Source organism: Crinia signifera, chromosome 4, assembly GCF_055691185.1.
Source record: "Crinia signifera chromosome 4, ASM5569118v1, whole genome shotgun sequence".
Lineage (NCBI taxonomy): Eukaryota > Metazoa > Chordata > Amphibia > Anura > Myobatrachidae > Crinia > Crinia signifera.
In genome coordinates this window covers 182,081,532-182,095,428 of record NC_139220.1, presented here as the reverse complement: position 1 = coordinate 182,095,428, position 13,897 = coordinate 182,081,532, and the positions used below count along the sequence as shown (strand labels likewise).

The 13,897-nt window shown below is 43.1% G+C and overlaps 1 protein-coding gene across 4 annotated transcripts in view; it reads right to left on the bottom strand.

Moving 5' to 3' along the window:
* Window positions 1–13,897, bottom strand: part of FRMD4A (FERM domain containing 4A) — a 432,053-nt gene that overhangs the window by 250,298 nt on the left and 167,858 nt on the right. The gene's annotated exons all lie outside the window — the stretch shown is intronic.

The window sequence follows — 13,897 nt, the reverse complement described above, 5'->3', positions numbered from 1 at the left end:
TGTACTTATACTGTATATGCCTGTTGTCATCTACCTTTATAATTAGATAAAAAAACAGCACATAATTATCATCTATATATATGTCTAGTGTCCGTGAGTCTCCGAAACACTGCCATCTGCCAGTAGTGAGTGAAACTACATCTCTTTCTCAGACGTGCACAAACAAAGAAGTTAGCAGACTAGCTTTAGAATCTTTTTCTGCGAGAGGGCTTAATAGTTAAGATAAATATAATTATATATCTGAAAAAAAAGGGTGAGATGGGCGCCTACTAGAGATCGGGACGTAAGTTCGCCGCATTGACAGACTTAATGGCGAACCTAGGTCCCGATCTCTAGTGAAGCAGCGCGGCCAGACGCTTTCATAGGAACCATGGCAATTAGTGGGAGCGGTCCCCATGGAAATCGAGCTACAGCAACTATACGTAGACATGGGAGCTACGGCGGAAATCCGGAAGTAGTGTGCGCTCCACGCACTTCTGGAAGTGACTGAATGTGCGGTTCAGTAACCGGAAGCCGTATGCACGTAGGCAATTACATTTCACATTCCGGAAATAGTAGATTTTATAAGTTGCGTTCCAAACACCGGAAGCCACGTGGTTCACGGGCTCCCGGCAGTAATTCTTATGCGCTCCAGTAGATGGAACCAGAACTACTGTAGGTCCCGAAAAAGTGCGGGAAACTTAGGCTAATTATTCAATTAGTATCACTGGTATAAATGGAGGGTAGGAAGCCCTCACTAGCCATACTACTGAAGAAGTCCAGAGGGTTGAAACGCGTTGAGGGGGATCTAAAAGGGGCAGACTAGATGGGCCAAATGGTTCTTATCTGCCGTCAAATTCTATGTTTCTATGTTTCTCTGGGCGGGATGTACTAACGCTTACCGCATCCATGTTTCGCGTCCGCAATGGCTTCGTGTTATGTATTAATCAAGTTTCGTTGTGTTGTTGAAAAAAAAACTCCGCCGGCTTCTGTTCTCGCGGAGTTTCCGGCGCGGCAGATCCCCTCATTCATCTCTGTGTAGCTGAAGCGCCTGTGTGATGTACTAACACTCGCAGCGCTCAGCTTTGTGTGGAGTTAATTCGCCTTGTATTTCAGGCGTTAATACACTGTTTTATCTCATGGGGGTTTTTTTGTGTCACAAATATATTAAACAAGAAGGTAATTTTTTTTTTTTTAGATTTGTCTGAGTTAATAGGGGCGTTGGTTGTCTTGTGGGCATCTCATTAGAATGCATTTTGCTGGATAGCCGTGGCTTAGGGTAATGAGGGAAATGTGATGTTTGTATGGATTATTTGTTTGAGGTAATGCCAAATTGCAAAATGGGGTTTGGTTTGAAGCAGATTAAGGTGTCGTCATTGTTAAATTAGGGCAAGGGATGTTGTTAGGGTGAGGGGTGGTAGGGCTGAATTGATAGGCCCGTGTGAGGGGTGGTAGGGTGGAGGTGATGGGCACAGTAGGTTTCTGAAGGGAGGTAGGGCGTTGGTGATGGGCACAGTAGGTTCTGAGGGGTGGTAGGGCGTTGGTGATGGGCAGAGTAGGTGGCGTCTGGGAGTGAGAGAAACCCGCGCCGCACAGCACAAACAACTGACATGACAGGAGTAAACATCATTGCGCATGCGCAAAAAAAAAAAAAATGCGTAACTATTCCGACGGATAGCAGAGTTAACGCGGACATAAAGATAGGAAAAAAAATTAGTACATAACGCGGAGATCTCCGCAAAAAGAGAGCGAAATCATCACGAAAAAAACAACTACACTTCACTACAGAAATGCGAGTAATAGTACATCCCGCCCTATGTTTCTATTCCAAACTCTAGTGGATGGATGATGAAAACATCTGAAGTACCACCAGATAAGCTTTTTTATTTGTGAACATTGTACGGATTTTGAATTTGAAGAGTTTCCTGAAAGGCCAGTGGAACTTGTATTAGAACACGCTCATAAAACAGTGGTGGAATACCACTAGAAACGGTACACCTTTTAATATTGGGGTGCCGTCTTGTCTTCATGTGGTGAAGGGAGACTAATCAGTTATTAAAATACTACACTAGCAAGCGCTCATCTCACCCTTTTTTTTTCAGATTTCTATGTACAGGGTTCCCGGGAACAGGATCCCATAGGAGAAGGAGCTGCCACCCCAGAAAAGGAGGGGAAGTGTATTTGAAAGTCAGCACAGGACAGTGTAATGTCAAGGACCGATAGATCCAAATAGTGGGGATATTATCAGCGCTAGTACCACGTTAATCGATATATATATATATATATATATATATATATATACTAGCTACCAACATGAATTGTATTTCCTGTATATTTACAATTAGCACAAGATATTGTTGACCCTTTTAACAAAAATTAGAATTTTGGGGTTTGTTCTCATTTACTCAGTCCCTCACACACATCTGCACGGGGGACCGATTTTTAGCATCTGCGCATGCGCAGTTATATGCATGTGCAGATGCTTGGTGCGAGTGGGAATGGCGAACTGCATGTTCGCTGTGTGAGTGTCGTCTAGGGGACTTGCAAGGCTATGAAATTTGCAGCCTTGCGAGTCAACCAGAATAAGGTCCCTTGTGCCTACACTTCCAGAGCAATCTTAAACTATATTTATCTTTCCACCCCAAATTGCAACTCAGTCTCTATAAACCTTGGACTCCTTTCATAAATATTTATTTTCCTGTTTCACTTCAAAAATTCCACTAACTACATCTCAAATAATGTAACTGTTTTTAGTTATGGATAACCTTCAAGAATTGCCATAGAGTTGTGCACCTTTGTTACCAAACCAACAAGTGTTCTATAAATAAAGTGTGTTTTGTATCATTTTTGCTAAATTACAAGTGAGCTACGTCTTTGGGTGTAAAACAAATGGCAGGAGTTCTTTCTTGTGGCAAGACTGAAAAGGAAAGACAGTAATACTCTTATCCGGTAATACTGAAATAACCCCGGAGATTCAGCGACTTAAAAACGTCACACTGGGATGGAGTGAGAAAGCCAGGATTACAGAGTAATTCCCAGCCCTAAATTTATGCATATCCAATACCTAAAATAGACCACTGGCATAAGATGAAATCTGAGGACAGGCTATCAAACATCCAGCAGAGAAAGATGTCAGACCCTAAGCTAACCGCCAGGGATCATGCACTTATATTTGTTGTTGACACATATTTATTGTTGATTTGGACAGTTTTCAAATATTTAATAGTTAAAGAAAATGTATTGTGAAGCTCATCCATCTGTGTGTCTGAACCTGCTGTAGTCTTCTCTGTGTATCGTTACCGATATCGTTCAGTGATGTCACTGGGTCCCTGCACAATACATGCATTGGTTTGACGATGTGCCAAATCTGCATGTACAGACGACACAACCATGTTGGCATGGATAAACACTTGGGGCAGAGACTCTCACTGGGAAGAAAAGACAAGATCTGGCCGCAGAATAAACAGGTTGGAATCATGGAGCCTTGGCTCATAGACCTGTGTATATGCACACTCTGTACCCATTATATATACAAAACTGGAAGCAAGGTTGTTTTCATTCAGAGGTACAGATATGCCAGGAAGCATGTGTTATGTCTTGCTGTGTCACACTCATGCAAGGCCCACAGGATGAAGGCAGTGATAGGGGCCCATGCAGGGGGTGTGTCCAGCTATCACAGAGGCTTGGCCAATTATTATAGAGGATATGGGGACGGATTCTCTAAGCTTCAAAAGTGATAAAATGGAGAGTGCTAAACAACCAGCCAATCAGCTCCTACCTGCTGTGTCACAGGTTGTGTTTGGAAAAATGTCAGACAGGAGCTGATTGGCTGGCTGTTCATCACTCTTGATTTTATCACTTTTGAAGCTTAGGGAATCTGGCCAATAGCCTTCAGACAACCAATCTGCATTGAAGAGTAGGCCAACATACCTGCTGCAGTGTGTGCAAACCTGGACAAAAACTACAGGAAACGTTTGACCTCTGTAATTGCCAACCGAGGTTATATTACAAAGTATTGAGTTTAACTTTTTGATTGTCCAAATATTTATTTCCTGCAAGAATATACAAATAAATTGCTTAAAAACCACACAATGTGATTTCCTTTTTTCCCCCCACACATTCTTGGCCTGATTCTGGTTTACTCGCAATAGCAAATTCCTTCTTTAATGAACTGTGCACTGCAGGGGGGGCAGATGTAACAGGTGCAGAGAGAATTAGATTTGGGTGAGTTATATTGTTCCTGTGCAGGGTAAATACTGACTGCTTTATTTTTACACTGCAATATAGTTATCAGTTTGAAGTGCAAACCCCACCCAAATCTATCTCTCTCTACACATTTTACATCTGCCCCACCTGCAGTGCACATGGTTTTGTCCATTAAAGAAGCAATTTGCTTTTGCGAGTGAACCAGAATCAGACCCTCTGTCTCTCACAGTTGAAGTGTACCTATGATTAAAAATTAAAGACCTCTCTCATCTTTTTAAGTGGGTCAACTTGCGCAATCGGTGGCTGTCCAAATACTTTTTTGCCCCACTGTAACATCTGCCTGCGAGGCTGCAGGACTCTTACACAATGGAAAATGTTTCTTTTTATTCAGCTCAAATAATCGACCACAGAAAATATGTTTTTAGTAGCGGGATAAATGAAGTTCTGATACTTAGATGTATAAAACAAGCACAACAACACAATGATCTGTTCAGAAAGCATGCTGCAATATAGTGCTTCTGAGATGGGAAGTCCTGATGCTGTTAAGATGCATTAGCTCTTTCTGATTCATGAGACAATCTCGGTGAATGGGTCTATGGAATAATGATTTCTATTTTTATCACGTTTGGCCAAGAGATGCCATGGCCTGCAGCTGCAAAATATTCCCATGAAACGGTTATTATTTCTTCTACTTTGATAAGTGTACAGTGCTCTGCTGAAAAGATGGGATTAAAGCACATAAATAAACTAGGATCGCAGAGTACATTACAGGACACAAGTAAGGTTAATGATTGTTCTTATTACACAACCTGCACAAAGCGCCGGCCTCCATACACCTATTTCCTTGCACCTGTTGGAGCTTTAAACTCTTCAGCGACTGCCTGATATAGTGCAACCAGCATTTAAAAGTCTTTCATTATCACATTGTCCCCCAAACAGAGAGGCTCAAAGCTAATGCATGGAGCCCGCTGCATTTAGTTGCGAGTCTCGCTGTTTCTGCGTCCGCATACGCCGATTCCCCCTCGTTTCAAAAACGGACCGAGGGGCAATCGGCATGTGCGGAGGGGAGGGGGGGGTGTTGTTTGAATACTGACAGGGTGAGCTGTGACAGCGAACAAGCAGCCCAGCTTGCTGTCACAGCTCGCCCCCTGCATTGAATATACCCCTGAATCTCTCTGGTAATTAAGTATCCCCTGCTGCAACTCTGTCTCCCAATGATGAATGTACCCCTTAGTAATCTTTTAGGAAATACCTGACATACCTATACATGCAACTTTACAATCAATAGGATGCAAATTATGATTAATTAGCAGCTACTTTACAGCAGCCACAAAGATAAAAAAAAACCTGAGAGATAAAAAGCATAGCTAATTATGAGAAAGAATATCAGCCAATAAGGGCAAAACACACAGTACTGATCAATATATATTATATATTTATAACTTTCACAAGTTTGACAAATTCCTTCTTATATTGAGCGGTAAACTCTTTTATTTTCTGTTTAGTTCTATACAAAAAGGCCCTGAAGCCAAATGGTTTTGCAAATAACATACAAGGTTTCCCGGAATTGACCAGACATAACTTGAACGTGAATGAGACCTTGTTGTACCTCTCAGCAAGAACAATCTATAAACCATGCTTATCGTCAGTGTAATGTGTCCAGGGCTCTATAGCCCAGGATTTATTTGGGCTCAATTGTAGGATTTGAATCACAATAAGGAAAGATAAAGAAATGTGTTACGTGATATGCTTTCTGTGAGCGCTAGCAATACACCTCTAGGTACCAAAGCAGATATTAAAGTAATAATACCGTGTGTGTGAGGCATTGTGAGAGCATGGAAATCGTATCTCCGCTGGAGCACAGACAGACTAGCAGAAAGCGAAATGAATATAATATTTAAGTAACCTGCACATGTGTCTATGAAGATCAATTTGTTCAACTTTTAATGCATTCGTCTCAGCAACATATTATATATCTCAGGTGGTCCTTGGGAATACAATATGGTCCTGCTGCGATGCTCCGGGAGATAATTTCAGATGGGAAAATTGATGTTGGGGTTCTGTAAGCCTGAAACTATTGATAATAATACAGTGAAGTGATGTCTAGGAAGAACAAGGGGAAATGTGAAATGAGGAGGCTGCGTATGAATAGGGCATGGTGAACCCTGTCTCCTATCCACAGCATGCAGAGCTATTCTCCTCATTGGCATCTGTGTGCAATAAAACAGCCTGCAGATCACGTGCCTTGTGTTTCAGGCTTTCAGCTAGGTCATTGTCTCATCAGTCTATAGAAACTCAGACAGTTTGTGACCTATTTTTCAGATCCAGGAGGGGATTAATATAAAGCTAGTATTAGAATTGAGTGCAAGCCATATAAATGTGCTTTGACAATACATGCATGTATGCAGCTATACCAGAAATCTGAATAGGTGCTCATCAATCAAAAGGCAGGTCAGCATACACGTTAAATTATACCATCTTACACAAGCCTTTGGAGAGATTGAATTCATGTATATTTATGTTATGTTATTTGTATGATAAGTCAATGTCTAGCCTTTATTTATTATATATCACATCCTACGCATACTTTTTCTTAAAATGAAAGTGTCCTATGCCTTGTGATGGTTTAAGGTTCACAGTAGGCAGTATACATGTAAACCGCTGCAGATATATCGGCTGTTGATTTAGTTAAATGCCCAATATACGCTGACAGCCTCCATCTGCAGCAGTTTATTTAAACTGCAGGATGTGAACCCTGGAGTCTGGGCCATCATGAGATTGCAGGCACAGGCAAATGTGTTGTTCTCCCAAATTATAAGTTTTTTTTAAAGTTTCCAGGAAACTGGACCCTAGTTGTTCTGCTGGCTGGTTAAAGGAGGGGGAAGGGGGGGGGGGGGGTGTTCTTATTCTAAAAATACATTAAACAAAAAATGTTCTAAAAGAGGAAGATCACTATAGCATGTGATCCTTTCTATCCTGCCTACTACTCCCTAAATGCCCTGATTGGCTCACCCCTATCTCATTTACATACCACCTGATGCACTAACTAAAGTGTCGGCATGTCAGCATGTCATGGTAGTTCATGCTTCCTCATTGCTTCCTCAGAATTCGGATTTTCTTAAACATCGGCCTGCTAACATTTGTCAGAGGGCATGGTCATAGTGGATCTTTCTCAGGGCCAGATGTACTAAGTTGAAAAGTAATAAAATAGAGAGTGATAGACTACCAGCCAATCAGCTGCTAACTGCCATGTCCCAGGCTGTGCTTGAAAAAGAACTTTCTGCAAAGCTTAGGGGGGTATTCAATGTCTGTCGTGCTCCCGCAGCCATCTCCCGACGGGGGAGATGGCTGCGGGGCCCTATTCAATGCTGTCTTCCCCGACAGCATTGAACAGGGGTCCTCGGCAGAATGAGCCCGACTTCAGAAGCTGTCGGGCTCGTTCTGCCGAGAAAAGCCGGAAATAGTCGAGCTCCTGGCCGGAGCTTGACTATTTCCGGCCTCAGCTCGCGGCCACGCCCCCTTCTCACCGCTTGGCGACCGGGACATTGAATCCCGACCGCCGAGCTCCAGTCGAGCAAAGCGAGAAGGGGACAGGGGCACGGCTGTTGAGCTAGCTCGACAGCTGTGCCCCTGACATTGAATACCCCCCCTTAGTACATCTGTGTGGAGTTTGTATATTCTCCCCGTGCTTGTGCGGCTTTCCTCCGGGTACCCCGGTTTCCTCCCACAATCCTCAATATACTGGTAGGCTATTTGGATCCTGGCAAAATTAACCCTAGAATGTCTGTGTGTCTGTACATGTGGTAACAAATATAGATTGTAAGCTCCACTGGGGCAGAGATGGAGGTGAATGGGCAAATATTCAGTGTAAAGTGTTGCGGTGGAATATATATAAATATCTTGTAATAAATAAAAACTACATGTGATATAGAGAGAAAACACTGACATGCTGCAGGACCTGAGTTCTCCTTGGAAGGCTGAGCACTGTATATGAGCAGTTAGAGTCAGTCACATGGGTAACTGCCAATCTCCACAGCAGACATTGACATCCTCATACAAGAACAAGGAATTTGTTAAAATGAGGAATGCTACAGCCTATAGGGAGAGAAACAGAGACATTAGCAAAATGTGGGGGGGCCGGGAGGAGGACCCGATTTTCGGGAGACCCCCAGACAATCTGAGAGGTTAGGCAAGTATGCTCCATTGGGGCATCTAGCCAGTGCACTGTAACTCTGGGCACTAGGGGACCCTAGCGCTGTCCCAAAGTCTAGTGCACATGCTCAGATCTCTGGGAATATTACAAAGTGGACATTTTCCCAGTGATTTCCTTACTGCACATTTGTGAAATGCTGGTGATATTTTTCAGCAGCACTGCTGCTGTAGTGTATTAGTTCAGAGGGTAAGCATTGAAAATAATGGGTACAGGGTGTGCGGTATGGCTCCCCTGGGCCTGTGTGCAACTCACACACTGCACCCATTATAAATATGCCAGTGGCAACATAGTGCAAAGTCTCTCCTCAGTTTTGCTCCACACCTTGGAATCAGCACCTAAATATTGCAGAATATCCCTTAATAGTAAAATAGTCTTACTGTTCTTGGTATATTTGTTTCTACTCAACTGTTAACGTATAGCCCTTACCTGCACAGAGATTTTGGGCAGCCAACCATAATGCGTGTGCTGTGTAACAATCCCCTCCACTGAATTAATCATCCACCATCATCAAATTTGAATTGATTTGAACTAATACACTAATTTGTCAATGCTAGTTAAGTTGGCACAGTGGATGTGACTGGCCAGCTACATATACTCTACTAAAAGTGTATATAGAACATGTTAACCTAAATGATAAGGGTGATATTTGCAAAATAATCTTAGTAGTAGTAGCCGATGGAGTGAGCACTACACCGGTTTGATTGGCGTGTGTTGCATCAAATTGATCTTTGGGAGGTGGGTTTGGGAAGAGAAGGGGTATTCAAATGTATGTTGCAAACTGTAAAGGCAAGTTCGCACAAATAACCCATTCAGAATGGCAACCAAACACATAACCATCTTATGGGGGTCACCTTGATATGGTAGATGGGCAATCATTTTTTGCCAAGCATATATTAAGAACCTAATTTATACTCTATGTTTACGAATGTTTAGCATAATTGTTTTGGTTATCAGTATTCATAGTGCTTACAGTGGGCATCTGTATTTTCTTTTTTCTGCATTGCATTACAAATTTAAGCAAAGTATCACCTCTTGCTATGTTTAAAATTCAGGTATGCAGTCCAGCCCTTGCTTTTCCACATTTACATCTAAGAAAGACATATTAATTTTGGGTGTCCAAAATAACTGATGACAATAAAGTTAACTAATTGTAACTGACTGATCAATAAAGTTGGCAGTGGTGCAGGGTGCGGCTTGAACCCACTGACTATACTTACCTTTTAGCGAGCGCAGCAAACATCACTGTGAAATCGGTACAGGCATGATTGTCCTAAACATATACACATGTGCAGTAGACTGGCACAGTGTTCAGCATGGATTAGTGCAAAGAGAGGGGGCGCATTGGAATCCGCACATGGGCTCCAATCTCTGATAAAAACCCTGATGCTCATAGGTGCTTTCTTTGCTGCTTGGGTACATATTTTGTTTTTGTACCCATGTCATAACAATTTTTTTTTTTTTTTTAATTCTTTATTTTCAAAAGTTTTCACAAGAATTTTTTTTTTTTCCATCAATCAATACCAGGAATGGCATAAAACGAATAGTTTAGGAAAACATATTAGAAGTATAGCATATGCACAAAACACAAAGATGACACCCATTACAAATCTTATGTAGAAATAATCGTAAAGACGACATCTATGTCTTCGTAACATCAAAATATAATAACAGTTATACATTTAAACAAAAAGATGATAAGGTATAGGACAGAGAGTAAGGCAAAGAAGACAGAAGGGAGAGGGGTAGGAAGGGGGTATGTGCATAGAGAGGTGTTCCAGACATCTCTCCAGCCTAAGATAAGTCAAGATATCGTATAGCAGAAACAATGGCCGAGTCTCGCCCAAGACTCCTCCAATATGACACTTGTTTTTGCGGGGTAGAATGTATTCGATTTTTATATGAGGGGTGTTTTTGAATTCTAGCCACACATTCCACAAATGCGCATATGTGGGGAATTTCTCAGGAGTGGAATAGTAGATATTGTCTATTGCCATATAGAAGTCCATGCATTGACACCATTCCCACAATGTAGGGGGGTCATAACAATTTTCTTCCCATATATAAAATTCAGAGATGGATGCAGTAGTACTACAGCATGCGAATTCCCAATTATCTGGCCTTGCACAGAATGGGCCTTGCAATATCGCTGTACTTTCCCCCTGCCACTGTCTGACAGATGACAGGCAGCTGTGTTGAGGGCATGGGGAGGGGCCAGGGAAAGTCCCGTGTTCCTGGAAATAGGGGCGTGTCACTTTTTTTCTGGCAGGAGAGTGCCAAGAATCTGGTGTCACCACACAGACTTCGTGGCCTCTTGGATGCCCTTCCATCAGTGAGCTGAGGCTTATGTGACTGATGGTCGCAGTGCTGTGATCATAGATACATGCAGGAGGCATCTCTTCTACTCAGACATCTCCTGCATGTTTCTCCTTCAAATCAGATGCAAATTTAAAGCTGTGTACAAGCGGCTTTGCATTTCCGTTCATCTCCGAATCGACCCCCCATGAGCAGAGGTTTATGCACGGTATACCTGATGCAGGTCTGGTGCAGAGAAGTGCACTTCTGAAGATGTGTTTGGGTATATCTGCATGTTTTATTTTCCAAACATTACACTTTTGTCCATATTAAAGCCATCTCTGCATCGGCCGCTTGAGTTTTTTTCTTTTTACCTACAGATGGAGCGCCTCTAAGCCAATGCTGTGAATTGCCAGATTCCCTTAGCTGGCGATCACCGGTGAAGAAAAGCTCCATCTGATGGGGACGTGCGAGCCAGTCACTCAGCGCCGGGGAGCGGAATCCCTGCCCAACTCCGCTTCAGGGAGACAGGCAGGGTTAGGGTGGATTGCGGAGGGCTACGGGCGAGATGGGGGAGTGGCGGGGAGGCGGCAGAGAGCTCTGTCGGAATGAGGCGTGCGAGTGTCTCATGCGTGCGCACCCCCTTCCAGCAGATGGCGGCAGCTGGTGATTCGATCGCCAGGAGCAGCTCTACTGAAAGCATCTGTATTTAAAAAAAAATCATCAGTTTCCAATTCCTATTGGCTGAGACCTCACACTAATGTGGATGCTTTATGCCATTAACGTACACAGGTTTCCCAATTCATCAGCTCCAGAATCATGTCATGCAATTATATGCTGACTAGATGTATGAAAATGTGCTCTCAATCAGAGCAGATATGTTAGCTTGCTTGGTCATTATTTACTAAGAATGACTGTAGCTCATAATTGACACACTGACAAGTGCACTCTGCATGTATTTTGTAAAAGTCCCAGTAAATTCCAAGTTCTTCACAGTATATGAAAGTCCATTATTAATTTTCAATGGTAAAACAGTTTTCCGTAAATATTTTGGGATGCCTAATATATTCCGCTAACAATAATAAAAAAAAAAAATACGTCATTCTGTCTGTAATCTCTGTTCCTGCAAATGAATTCTACCTAACAGGTGTCACATAAAGCGGTTACAATTGGTAGCTTGAGTCTTTGTTGTATTCTAGCAGAATACGGAAGCTACAGATCACAATACAATATGTATCTCCTGGCTATCCCTACATCTCTTTTATGTAATACAATATGGGAATGTCTGCATTTGTAACAATAAACCACAATCAACGTTTGATGTACACAATGAGATTCTGATATCAAAAGAAAGTGGATGAAAGCCAGGAAGGTTTTATATATCACATTTTGCTGCCAGCAAAACTACAAAAAGGGAAGAAATGTTGTAAACACACATTTTTTTATTAAAGAAATAAAAACAACTTGTTTCAGTTTCATTTCATCCAATAGTTCCTCTTACTGGGTGCACACTAGACCGTATTTTCAACGATTTTGTCAATTCCATCTGGTCAAAATCTTAGGGCGGAATGTATCAACATACATCGCCGCCCTTTGCACGGCAGCCGCCGCGATGCTACCGCATATGTACTAACATATGCGGCCAGCATCGGGCTGCGGTAACGGAGACCCCCGCGATACCTGTGATGTGGGCTGCGGGGGTCTCCGTCCCCTCCCGGCAGCTGCCAGCGTCCCCCGGCGTCTCCTCCTCCCCCCTGAAGCCGGATGTCCTCCCGGCTGTCACACCAGGGGGAGGAGGAGGTTAAAGGAGGACGGGAGGGGGGGGGGGGCGGCGCGCGGACGGCGGACGGCATTCGGCGGGCGGTGAAAGAAGCCCATAGCGAAATCCTGGCCAGCGAAAACGGGGCGAACCGGTGATGATACATAGGAAAATGCGGTTTAAAGGGGGGTTTTACCGCATTTTCCCTTTAGTACATCCCGCCCTCTATATTCTCTAGTGTGAATGCTCTATAGGGCAGTGGTTCCCAAACTGTGCGCCTAGGCTCCCTGGGGTGCCTTGGAGCGTTTGCAGGGGTACCTCAGGTTGGTGGTCTAGAACCAATTCAAGTTATTTATGGCCAATGAAATAGGCAAAATCAGTGCTTGTGGCTTCCAATTAAGAATATGAGGGTAAACAGAAGTGAATCATGTTTCTCACCACATAACTGGACCTAAGGAAAACATTTAAATCACAACTTATTTAATATTTTTCCTGAAATTAGTAACCAACTTTTAGATTAGGGGTGCCGTGCAAAATATTCTGATACTTTAGGGTGCAGTGATTCAAAAAGTTTGGGAACCACTGCTATAGGGGGTATTCAATCTGCCACCGCTATTCCCGACGGGGGAAATAGTAACGGGGCCCTATTCAATGCTGTCTTCCCCGACATAATTGAACAGGTACCTCAGCAGAATGTGCCCAACTTTTCAAGCAGTCAGGCACGTTCTGCCGAGAATACCTGGGAATTGTCGAGCTCCCGGCGGCAGCTTGATGATTTCTGTTCGCTTCTCACGGCCACGCCCCCTTCTCTGTGCTCGGCTGGCGGGACATTGAATCACGCCTGCCAAATCAGTGTCGAGCCAGCCGAGAACGGGACAGGGTCACGGCTGTCTGTCCAGCCCAACAGTCATGACCCTGCATTGAATACCTCCCTATGTTGCAAACAATGCACACTCCCATGCATTATCAGTGTCATTCTCGTCTGACATTACAAGCGAGGACATCCTCGCCAGATCGATGCCAGCATCGGCAAGTGTGAATGCTGGTCTGCGGCGCTAACAAGGTTGCATTTGGTACAAAAATTGCCTGGTGTGTATCAAGCATTACTCTTTTCCACTTTGCAGTCATAACATATCTTAAATTCCACATACTGTAGCTTGATCACATAACAGAAATATATTCATATGCCATTTCTGCACACACACATATCTATCCGTGTACTCAGACTATTTAATGTTCTTCCCAAATCTACGTAAATTATGTCTGGTTTAATTATTTCACAACCTGTATACCGGACATATAGGTAACGTATAGTTCTTCTAATTTACACACACATAAATGTTTTCCTGCTACCAGACACAATTCTTTTCTTTGAAATAAAGGTGTCAAATATGTGAAATTCCAAACAGGACGCACACCTAAAACACCACTTCCTATACACCGCAAAG